Below are 13,170 nucleotides of genomic sequence, written 5' to 3'. Positions count from 1 at the left end.
CCAAGAAGAAAAGGAAGTTGATGAAGAAGAAATAGACGAATTAGAAATTTAAAGTTAAATTATTGATATACACTTTAAAAATCATGTTAATTTTATACTTAATTTAACGTGCATGAAGTTTAAAAGGATTAATATTTAAAGGGGGTAAAAAATTGTAGAAATATTTCATTATATTATATTATATTATATAATTTTTGTGATAAGGGTTGAATTTAATTAAAAACTTATGAATCAGGTTTGTTATATTCAAATTATATTTATTTTTTCTACTCAAAATCGAGAATAAAATGATTTTATACTTGTATTAGGGTAGTTTTTAAGGGTAGTTACATATAATAAATAGAAATATTATTTGCATTATAAAAAAACAACAATTTTTTTACATTTTTGAACATAATGAGCCCTATATCTGCTTCCATTTAGTAATTTGCAATTTTTTCCATTCTGAGGGGTGGTTTTTGGTCGTTGCATTATTAAAAATATTGAGGGTCAGATTTCTCATACTTGAAGAAAAAAATTCTCCTCTCACGATCCAAAATAGAAGAAATTTCATGTTTTTTAACACATTTTTCAAATAATCTTTGTATAAGGGGTTGTTTTTAAGGGTAGGTTAACTGTAAAATATCAAAATATTAAAGTCATGATACAGAACAATCGACATTTATTATATTTCAACATAACTTTACCCCATTATCGCTTTAATTCATTAGTTTCAAATTTATTGGAGTTAGGGGTGATTCTCACCCCTTAAAAGTAAAAAGCACACTTTGCGACCAACTCAGATTTGAAGAAGAGGGTAAGGTGAACTTAATTCCAAATTTTCAAGAAGATCGATGAAGGTCTTTGAAATTACGAGGTTTCGGTCGATTTTAAGCTTGATTGACTGTACTAAAAGACATTAAAATAAAAGTATACGACCAATAACTTGTTAATATGTCGAAGTGAAATCTTAGTATTGAACAAAAGGGACAACGGAATAGAATAGAATAGTAACAGCAAAGAAACAACTAAGAAAAATAGCTGGGAAAACGAGGTTAAATAAAATAAAAAATGGGATAACGATATAAACAGGAACCAATAGGAAACAAAATATTTAAAATATATTCAAACTGGTAGGGACACATAAGAGAAGAACACCATAAAGTCTAATAAGAAAACTGAAGTTAAAAGGCAGGTCCAGGAACGAATGAATGAAGTAGCAAATAATTGGAAAGTGTTGTAAAACGGAGAATAAAAATACGGAAGGACAAAAAGAGTTCTATAGCAGAATTGCTTAATTAAATTCTTCCTTTTTTATGGACGGTCCATTTGCATCTCCCTCAACCATTATTTATTGTTCGTTGTAGTGGCTTTCTTCGAATCTTCAATCTCTTTCGTTCATTCTCAGAACGTTCTGTGTCGATTTGATTTTGGCTCTTAATTATATTATAATCTCAATCTTTCTTGAGTTCCTTTCATCTTATTATTAATAAAATAATGCTTAACGAATATAATTAAAAAATTATATCGTGCTAAAATATTATCCTTTAATTTTGTATTACTTCCTGACAAGAATTCAGATAATTCCTACGTAAAATGTTAAATCATTTCCTTGTTCGTCGCTAAAGGGCAGTTGATGAAAACCTTATAGAAATCAACAGTTGAGTCACTAATTATGAGGCTTTATTTATAAATAAAGAGCGGGATTTAATGTGTATATGCCAGACGTGCGTTGGCGGACCGCTCCTTGGAGTTGTTCACTCTACTGATTTACATGCCGACTTGCCCTAGTGACATTACGTAACTGTACTCTTGATTGATCTGAAATGCACGTTTCACCATAAACCATAAATCGTTGGTTTTTCTTTTTGACTAGAAGTTCTATTGCTTCAAGACAACAATAAATTTTCAAACGGAAATAAAGGATGAGGAATCAACTTTATACCCCATTCATTTGCAATCTAATAATTATTATAATATGTTAATTAAGTGACAAAACAATTAAATAGTAACGAATTTCTCTCAAAGCTATAATTAATCACTAAGTTAATTAGTTTCGTCAATAATCATCTGAGATTCACCGATGATTTGATACTAAAAGTAATCATGACTTTAGTTCCGAAATTCTTGTTAGCTTGGAAAGAAGATGTTTTGTAGATGGCGGACAGAAAAGGCCGAACGTGTTTTGGATAAAGCAAAGACGGTTTCATCGGCCGGAAAAGAGATGGCGACCGGGCAGGACAATACACTTCATCAAACTAGTTTTTAAGTTGGTGTTTAACTGAATACCCTTAACTCTTAGCGAAGGGAGGCGCAACTATTAACATCTTGAATGGGAAGGGTAGTAGATTGAAACAAATTTTGAGCTATTACTCAACCCCTATTTACATTAGAGATTATTTTGCAGCAGCTGAAATAGTTAGGTGTGGACCATAATTTGTAGATGGCGCCGCGCATTCAAGTTACATGTTATTTGTCATGTGTCAAACGTCGACATCGAGTACTGAGCGTAACATGGCGGCGGTTTGTTGCTCTAGATTTTAAGGATTCCGTCCGTTTATAATAAATGTGCAGAGGTTATTTTTGTGTCCGAAATATATTTTCAAATTGATACAATGTATAATGTTTTATTAATGATTCTAACCCACTTACCTGCAAGTAATAAAAACAAATTTTTCTCTATAATTCAGCACAAAACTATTATAATAATGTGACTATTCAAAAGCAATTTGGGATTTTTATAATTATAACCTCGATTTTGTGTTATTTCCTCAAGTGAAGCGAAGACAAACAATGTCGAAATAATTCGGTATATCACGCAAGCATTGTTGTCTCGTTAACGATTGCCTATTGTTCTATTTAACGTATTACTGTCTAGAATAATTAATAACAGATTTTAGGTGATATAGGAATGTTAACGAAACGTCGTTTTCAATATGAAATATTTCCAAAAAGAATAAAATTCAATGAAGCAAAATCGATAACTTTCTATTTTTCTCATTTGGTAGTATACAAGTATTATTTCGAACCAATCGTTTTCTTACCTCATCCTACGTTTTATAACATATATAAGTACCTACAGGTATTAACGATGTCCTGGTAGAAACCTCATTAACTACCTCACGTTACCAATCAATCTGGTAGTCCATAGCTCTCTAATCTCTTGGATCCATCCAGCAGAAAACCATAGAAATTGCATTTTTGCGACAAACAATATTTATAGACGTCTGTACCCATTATACGTGTGCCCACTCGACCTTAATAATACACATTAGTCAAGGCAGTGATTAATTAATCATTATACACAGCTGTAAGATGCTATATTATATTGTTTTGTTACAAAATAATCGGTTTTTATGATTTTATCTTGTAGAACACTACTAAATAGTTTCAATTTAGTTCCACATAAAAAAAATTGAGAAAGTAAATATTACTAGAATAGATTTGAAAATGGTACCACCATTTTGAAACCATGGAACATAAACATCGAGCTGTCAACGTCATGAATGTGTTTGACGTATATCTGTTTCTTAATGGTTTGTGAAACAGTTTATAAACTTTTTGGAACAAAATAAATTCTAATCAAAACTGTCAAGATTACCACGTGTTGAGTTTTCTCAGCGCTTTAATATTTTATGTAAAATTATGTTTGAAAAACAACTAAAAATGGATATAGGAATTGAAATTGAATTTTCTTTAGCACCACCAGAAATTGAAGAAGCTGCTGGAGTTGTATAATCAAATTTATTGCCGGAAAAGTCGAGGAATTCATATAATATGGTAAATGACACAAAATTTCCCAACAAAAATATTTGGTAGTCGTGGTTAAAGTATAATATTCTACTCGCGTAAAATGAGTTATAGAAAAATAAGGTTAAAAATATGGAATATTTGAAAATATACTTTTGATATCAAAAATAAATATAATAATACGATTAACGAGATCTTTAAAATGAAATAATGATATACACTACCGGCCAAAAGCTTTTGTCTACCCTATAATCCAATTTAGACAAAAAATACCGTACCATTACCACCAAATTAAAAATACCTCGACGTACCGTGGACTACAACGTGAAAAAATATGCATCCCCCAGGAGTTTTGGAGATAGGAGACGTTCAGGACGGTCTCGAAAAACCACAATTGCCGAATATATTAAATATGGATCAGCAAACGTGATCGAAGACTTATGGGCAGCTCAGATCAGTGAATTTAAGAATCTGTTTTTGAGTACTCCTACAGTGAAAAGGAGATTGAAAGAAATTGGCCTTTTTGAAAAGGTGATAGTGAAGAAACCTCATTTAAAACGTCGAAATAAAATTAAGAGGTTGTAGTGGCCTAAAGAACATAAAAATTTGAAGCTTAAAGGTGTGTGATAGTTGGAGTGATGTCTCAAAGTTTGGATCGAACAGAAAAGTATTTATGTGCAGAACGGATGCTAGATATAATCCCGACTGTAAAAAAAGCAGTCTCGAAGCTGTGCAAATAGTATTTGAACGAATTGGAAAGGAAGAATGTACTCAAAGTAATGATTTGGCCGTCCGTCACCGTCGCCCGACCTCGACATGACAGGAAGGAATTGGAATATCGAATTTGGAATAGACCCAAATAGACCTCGATTATTTGTCGAAATTGTTAAAAATTCCAGAATGGTACACCTAAATAATAAGACCCAAAGGGGGTTATATCGATAAATAAAAAGTTTAAATATTTGTTCGGTAGTGTATGTTCATAAAAACGAGAAGTTTATTGATAACTTGTAAGACCTAAGCAGTCCAATGACAATTATTATTATTTAAATTCCATTACTTGAATAATTTGATTGATAATTTAGTATACATTGAAAAAAATTTAACAATTAAAAGTAGAAATTCCACATTATGTAATTATTTGTTTTCGTTTAATCATAGAGTAAGTAACATTAACACATCAAGGTTATAAATATCAAAAGTCGAAGTTTGTGATGAAATGACGTGAACATTTTATCACAAAATCGCAGTGTTTCATGAACTTTCTATTTCAAAAACAGTTATTTGTCTTTTAAAACTCTCGTTATCAAAAAATCCGTCATCTGTCTTCGATTACAGTCCAGTCCTTGTTCAAAATAACCGTCTTCGAAAACTGTTTAGCTCCACATTCTGTTCTTTACTTAGCTTAGGATTGAAAAGACAAGTGGCAACCTTCTATGAATAAATTTGAAACTGAACAAATGCCTACAAAATTTCAGAAGCTATATAGAAAATTGATTCAAATTTCTAATTTTTATTTAACTTCGTTGTTGATTTGTGAGTTAATCCACAATCTCACGATTTTTGAAGTTCTCAAATAAATATGATTAAAGTGAATGTTTTGTGTGGAAAAATTTTGAAATATGACCAAAAAAGTTTATGATTTTGACCGTAAGTCGTTAACGACCTCTTGGACACTTAAGAAAATAAGGAAAATTATTATTTTCAATTAGTTAAATAAATGAATGTAAACAATTTAAATGTAATTAGAATTTATGAATTTCCTCATTCCAACATTTATGATGTAGTATCAATCTCACGATTGCCGTGTACACACCAACAAGATATATGAAGCAGGATCTACGCTTCCATGGTCCGAAATGTATCTGAGTAAAAAGGTAAAAAGATCAAAATATAATGTAAACCAGGATATCGTTTTAAAGACTATTTATAGAAGAAAAATAGTGAACCAAAACAATGATCAGTGCGTGATCAGCACGTGAACATCCCGGACGAATCGCGGTGAGGCATCGTTATTGTCGAAATCAATGACACCATAATACATAAAATTGGTAACTATGTACTTTCGATTTTTACCGATAGACAGCGTTCCTTTATTTTTTGAATTTCCGTAAAGGAAAGAAAGCTGCTGCGATTCACAAAGAAATATGTGAAGTATGAAAAATTCCGTACTGGAGATTTTTCTCTCAAAGATTAACGACGCTCTGGTCGGCCTACTTAAGTTGATGATGACCAAATCAAAGTCATAATTGAATGCACCTTGAACGAAATTGACTGTGACTATCAACAAAGAACAGGGGTAGACTCTACGCGTTTCGGGATGGACCTTAATGTAAGCTTCTCACAGGGTCAACTATACGTTACTGTTTCAAGAGTGAGTCAAGCAAATATATTATTTATATACATCCCAAACCCAAACCAAAGTCCAACGTTGTATATAAAGAGGTATTGTAAATATTTACGAATTGTTTTCGATCTCGCCAATTAAGATTTTTAAGTTTTAAAATGGGTAAAACCGAGGAGCTAGGGGTTGAAACTAGTGCATTAATCTAAGTCTTAAAAATACTTGGTCTGCAACCTGAAAAACTTATGCTTCCATCAGGAGTTTTTGGCGATAGAAAGTAGTCAGGGCGGCCAAAAAAACCACAAGTGCCCACAACTCAGATCAATGAATCTAGAGATCTGCCTTTGAGAGTAACCGGCCTTTTTGGAAAAGTGGCAAGAAAGAAAATATCCAAAGCAAATTTAATACGTTTTGGCCAGGTAGATGTACTGAAAGTAATGATAATGATAAAGTTTTAGCACTACTCATTCGAGGTATTCAATCGTTTAGCTAAAATTTGCAAGACATTCGCATACTGTCTCTATTTCTTGCTCGTAGAATCTGCAGTTGGCGTCCTCAGCCATGCCTATCGCGTCAAGGTGATGTTTATGGGGGCAGTGACCACTTAGTTTTGTCATTATCCCCCTTTTCTCAAATTCACTCATAAATTTTATGACACGTAGTCTTTACTGCTTGATACTAAGGCTAAAGGCTCATTATGGATCTTTTGTGGATCTTTCAACTGATCAACTTATTAAATAACTGTATTTTTTGTATACGAGGACGTATTGATATCTAGTTATCCTAGACCAGTTCCACGCATAAACAAAATATTGCGTTACCATAGCAACGAACAATAAATTATTAGAAGTGTAAGTGTAAAGTTTGACAAGAAAAAAGATGTCCACCGAAATTGTGAAAATCGAAAAAGTGCAGTATCGAGCCATCATGAAGTACCTGTATTTAAAAGGGTTAAGAGGTAAGCAGATTTACGAAGATTTGCTTGGTGATCAATGTACTTCATATGCGATTGTGAAAAATTGGACTACAAACTTCAAAAGAAGCAAATTTTCCATTGAAGATGATGACCGATCAGGAAGACCAGTTTCCGTGTCAGTCCCCGAAAATATCGATGACATGATTTCATTAAACCGCCGAATTAGGATAAAAAGGACATATGAAGCACTGAATATTTCATGCGAACGCATTCATCATATAGTTCAAGTCAATTTGGACATAAGAAAAAGGCTTCAAAATGGATCCCCAAATGTTTGAATGTTGACCAAAAGAGCGCAAAGGGTAGAAGCATCACATTCGATCTGTGCTCGATTTGGAAACGATGTAGACTTCTTAAACCGAATTGTTACTATGGATGAGACTTGGGTACATTTCTACGATCCAGAAACAAAGTAACAATCGATGGAATGGCGACACTCTGGTTCTCCAAGACCTAAGAAGTGTCCAAAAATCTGCTAGAAAAGTTCCTGCTCCAGTTTTTTGGGATTGCCATGGAGTAATCCTGATTGATTCTTTGGATAAGGGTAGAACAATAACTTGAGATTAAAAATTGACGCGGAAATCTATCTAAAGGTGATTTGTTTTTGCAGGACAAAGCCCCTGCACACAAATCTCATGCTGCCATGCAAAAAATTCGTGATTTAGGGTTTGAATTACTAGAACACCCTCCTTATTCACCAGATTTGGTTCCGTCCGACTATCATCTCTTTCTTCAACTGAAGCAAAGTTCAAAAGGTCGTAAATTTTCTTCCAACGAGGAAGTAATAAAAGCTGTGGAGGTCTGGTTTGCATAGCAAGAGGAAATATTTTTTTTTAAAGGTCTAGAGACGTTTCATTTTCTCTGTAATAAATGTATCTAATTAAGAAGAGAATATGTTGAGTAATGGAATATTTTGACATTGAAATTTTGTTTGGTTCTATAGTAGGCTAAGAATTTTTCAATATAGCCTCGTATATATTATAATATACTATTTGTAAGTGTAATTTTTGTTTAATATATTGATCTGTTTATATCAAACATTGATTTGATTCATTCTTGGTAATACTTAAATAAGATTTTATAAAAATCAACCCTAATTTACGTGAATGATTTAATACAAAAATAAATATACAGCAGTTATTCAGAAAATACAGTTTGATTTAATCACGTGTTTCGTATTAGTTGTAAAATATTTAATAATTAGACAAGTTATTTTTAACTATTACAAACTTCTACAATACCTGTTTAAAATGCTCGACTGATAGTATGGATGAGTTAGGTGTTAATTTTACTTCAATATCATTTCAAAAATTTTATACAGTATACGGTGTATAATTTTTGTGTTTATCCATAGTTTACGTAAGTGAATTTTTTGAAATTATATAATAATTAAAATTAAACTCAAAATTTGTGCGCTTAAAATGCCTTTAGACATTGAAGAAGACGTTTGTTGTATTATTTAAAAAAAATGAACGAATATCAAAATAATAATTGATTAAGTTCTAAAATTTTCAAATATCTGATTTTTTTAAAGTGCAAATAGCAATCGAAGCTTATCCTTCACTAAACTCAATCTATTAACAAATAGTGTGTACTGGTACTGGTTTTTAGCGATTCAGTAAACGTGAAAATTAAGTGTTTCATCAACAGATATTTGTTAAATTAAGTTTAAGATCGGGATGTGTTTAAGGTAAGTACACACTAAAATTTGAGACGCAGAAATGTAATAAATATACATCATAAAGAAATATATAAACGTTACTCTTCATACCAAGTGTCCCCATTTAGTAAATATTTGGATATTTCCAATTATCTGTTATGCCGCAATATATTTAAAAATAAATATAAACAGCTTTTTGAGCAACAGTGAAGAGAAAAAATTGTAGTGCTTTATGTTGAGTATTTACTGAATTTTGTATTTGTATATTTTCATAGTAGTTTTGTGTAAATTACTTATAGGCCAGGTATTCAAGCATTTCCCCTCCGAATTCTTTAATGCAGCACCAATTTATTTGAAATTTTGACAGATGATACCACCCCTTTTCGGAGGTGGAGAATTTTTCACAGAAATCGAAAGATCAGTAAATTTAAAGTAAAAAATGTCATATAAAGTTTTTTCGCCAGATCGATAGTTTTTGAGTTATTTGCATTTGAAAAGTACGATTTTTCGTCGAAAAAACCGAATTCTTCAATAGTTTTTTTCGTATAACTCTGTAATAATGCATTTTATCGCAAAAAGTGTGATGAACAAAAATAAAGCTTTTGGAACAACAAAGAAATTAAGCTAAAATTAAAGATCTTCATGTTCTACCTAAAGCAAGTTTTGGATATTTGAATAGATTTTGTTTTACGTAATTGGACATTTAACCTGAAATAACGGGAATAGGGTACATTTTTCAACAAAAAGTCATGGAATACTTTGTAAAGAGCTTAAAAAGACCTTCCAAATGACTACTGATAAAAGTCGTTTTGACTGAAATTTCAATGAGATATGATGTAAAATAGTTGAAGCTAAAAAAATTGCACTAAAACTAATGCTATTTCACTGAAAATAAAAATTAAACTTATTCCTTGTACCAAATACTTTATTTGGAAGTTATTCACGACATCTGAAAATTTGGCTGGCTAGAAATGCATAATTTTTGAAAAAAATGGGCATTAAATAATACATTTTTTCTCCATAACTATAAGAGATACAAAAACAAATATACCGTCAAATCAAAGTACATTTTATGACGATTATTTTGCTTTTTTCATTTTTTTTTGTAGCATAAAAATTGCCGGAGTTATAACCAAATTAATCTGTCACTATAGTGCGAGAGTTGCTTATCCACAGCCCTTTGACCCTTTATTAATAAAATGTGGAGGGTCTCAAGTCCTTCTAACAGGTTTTCTGGTCTACGTGGAGGTTCTCCATGGCTGTTATCAGTTTTCCGTGTAGGGATCTTTCTTTCCATTCAACAATTTCTCTGTACTTAATTTCAGTGATGTCAAGTCCTTTTTGTAAGGGAATAGTTATTATTAAGCGAAAGACTTAGGCACCACTCAACTTAGAGCCGGTATTATTTACCTATCCCGGTTACAAAGTATCAAAAGTATTAAGCTCGGTTCACATAATAAGCTCGCGCACTGTTTGGCATTACAGACTCCCAGTTTGGCGGCTATCGTGCAGGATCTGTGATGATTTCTACATTTTCGCTGTGTCACTTCTGTTTAATCTTAATTGACTCTTCTATTAACGATGTCAGGTCTATTATTCGTCACCTGTCTATCGGTGATAATGGACCTATCGTAGTAAAGTCTAAAATTATCATTTCCAAGCACCTTCTAAGGCTATAAGCTAATAAACTACAAACAAATGTTGAATAGTCTCTAGTGTTTGTTGACATATTCTGCATTTTTCGGATTCGAACATTTTTCTTAATATTATTAGAGTTGATAACTTGATCCTGGGTAGCCATCATGAAGCGTTCGGTCTCTGGAATGAGATTGACGTTAGTAAGTCGTCTGTTTGAAGCTTCTTTGTCAAAATACAGTTATTCGAGGTTGGTAATATTATTATCTTACTGAAATTTTCGTATTAGTACTTTAATTTGTATTTCCTTTGGCCATTTCTTTAATTTCAACAATATTTTGAGAATGATTATATAGTTTTTATCAAAATCTAAAAACTGTACAACACATTTATTTGGTTGGCGATGCTGTACCATCTCGAGATTCAACATTAAATTGGTAGAAGCATGCTTTCCAATGTATGCTGTTTTATAGTAAACAATATAATACAATAAACGCAAGTAAATTTTGAAAAGTAAATATGAAACTGATCTTATTCAAATTTTATTTTTTGTTTTCTCCTCTTGAAGATTAAAATCCTGTTCGTTTTATTGATAATTTCTTCTTCTAATGTGACTATTTTTGTTACAGAAAATCAACAGAGATGTAAGCATAATTGCCATCAAATACAAACAGAAGGTAAGATTCATCAAATTTAATTATATTACGAAAAAACAACCTATCAACATACATAATCGAAATTAAAATATAGAATTAGTGAAAAAGTATTGGGTATAAACGAAAAAAAGTAATCATGGTTATATATAATGATAAATTCATGCTAATTCGTCTTATTATATATGGTGGCTGAACACCCCAGGTGGGGTAACGCCGCTCTTACGAGCTTTCTAGATCTTTTTTTTTCTTCTTTGTTTCGGGGTAGATCAGTCACCATTCTCTTCTGTTTATATCTTGTGGCACATATCCTGCCAGGCTCGTCTATCTTTCGTTTTTTCTTGCCAGTTCCACATCCCAATTCTCTTAAGGTCGTCTTTTACCTCTTGCCACCATGTAGACCTTGGTCTTCCTCTTCTTCTAGCACTTCCAGGGGTCCAATCTAATATTGAGTACGCTACTGTTTCCTCTCCTGCTCTCCATACATGTCCCAGCCATCTTGCTCTTTGTTGTTTAATTTTTCTCACTATGTCCTCTTTAATTTCTTGTGCTATTTCATGGTTCATTCTTCTTCGGTACTCATTTTCTGTTAGTTTTACTGGTCCTAATATTGTTCTTGATATTTTTCTCTCAACAATTCTTAAGTCTTCTTCTTGCTTTTTTGTCATAGTCATAGTTTCTGCAGCCTACATCATGACCGGTCTAATAACTGTTTTATATATTCTCATTTTTGTACTTTTTCCTAGTATTTTGTTTTGCAGTAGTTTTTTGTTAGCGTAATATGCCCTGTTAGCTGCTGTTATTTTTTCTTTGACTTCTGCCTCTTTATTTCCGTCACTACTTAAGGTTGTTCCTAAGTACTTGAATGTATCTACTTCCTCAAAATCAAAATTTCCATTTTTTATTTTCTGTTTACCTCCTATAATACGTTTATCTAGCCTCGTTATTTTTGTTTTCTTTTCATTTATTTTGAGACCCATTTTACTTCCTTCTAGTACTATTTCCTTTAGCATTTCTTCCATTGTGTTTCGACTTCTTGTGATAAGTGCTACGTCGTCTGCATATGCTACTATTTGTCCACTTCTAGTTTTTATTGTTCTCTTGTCTATTTTACGCATCACATATTCCAGTGCCAAATTGAACAGCGTCGTTGATAAAGCATCCCCCTGTCTTACACCCTGATTTATTTCAAATTCTTCTGTGTTCCCCACTTGTGTCCTTACTGTGACTGTTGTTTTCTTCATTGTACACTGTATTAGTTTTCTTAGTTTGGGGTGTATTCCCACTTCTTTTAGTGCCGACATGAGCTTACTTCTTTTTATCGAATCAAACGCTTGTTCAAAATCTATGAAGAGTATTTCCACTTCCATTTTATACTCATGCGCTTTCTCCATTATCTGCTTGACTGTATGGATAGCATCTATTGTAGATTTTCCAGATGTAAACCCGGTTTGGTACTGTCCAATTATGGTTTTGGTTTGTTTTGAAATTCTTTTTTGTATGAGTGTTGACAGTATTTTGTATGCGGTGTTTAGCAGCGTGAGTCCTCTGTAATTCTTACATATCTGTTGATCCCCTTTTTTGTGTATAGTAATAATTTCACCAGTTTCCCAATCCTCAGGCATTTTTTCTTCGATCCATATCTTTTTGATCAATTCATATAGCCGATATTGGAGGTCAAAGCCTCCATATTTTATTAGCCCCATATTAAATGCCATCTAATCCAGGTGCTTTTCCATTGCGGCTTTTATTGATTATTTCATAGATTTCCTCTCTTGTTGGTTCATCCGTATTTTCGGTTGCATTTTCTAGATCTTCTATTTGTTGATATTTTTCATCTTGGAGTACTTCTTTATCTGTAAGTATTTCCTTAAAATATTGCGTCCATGTCATTCTGTACTGGTGTTCATCTTCCGTAACTTTTCCGTTGCTATCCTTTATGCCTTTTATCTTCCCTTTATTTACCTCATTTTGTTCATTTATGCTCTTATAGAACTTCTTCGAGTTTATATTTATATTTTCCCTTTCTATTTCCTTTATTTTGCTGTCTATCCAATTTCTTTTTGCTCTTGTATTAACGCTTTTTGATTCTTTTCTTAACTCATTATATTTTTGTAAGTCGTGTTGCTTGCCAGTTTGGATCCATTTTAGTCTTGCCCCGTTTCTTTTTTAT

General features: G+C 32.2%; 1 protein-coding gene across 2 annotated transcripts in view; it reads left to right on the top strand.

The window, feature by feature from the left end:
* The window catches only part of LOC130444304 (uncharacterized), a 198,974-nt gene that overhangs the window by 118,105 nt on the left and 67,699 nt on the right, over window positions 1-13,170 (top strand). The window contains exons 1-2 of one of the 2 annotated variants that reach the window (XM_056779380.1): window positions 8,271-8,408; window positions 10,974-11,021. The gene's annotated coding sequence lies outside the window, so the exon portion shown is untranslated. Of the gene's footprint in view, window positions 1-8,270; window positions 8,409-10,973; window positions 11,022-13,170 lie in introns of those variants that run through there. The other variant, XM_056779381.1, reaches the window with a different exon arrangement.

This window comes from Diorhabda sublineata, chromosome 5 (assembly GCF_026230105.1).
Source record: "Diorhabda sublineata isolate icDioSubl1.1 chromosome 5, icDioSubl1.1, whole genome shotgun sequence".
Lineage (NCBI taxonomy): Eukaryota > Metazoa > Arthropoda > Insecta > Coleoptera > Chrysomelidae > Diorhabda > Diorhabda sublineata.
The sequence above is the reverse complement of the archived record's forward strand: the minus strand, read 5'-3'. Positions and strand labels throughout refer to the sequence as shown.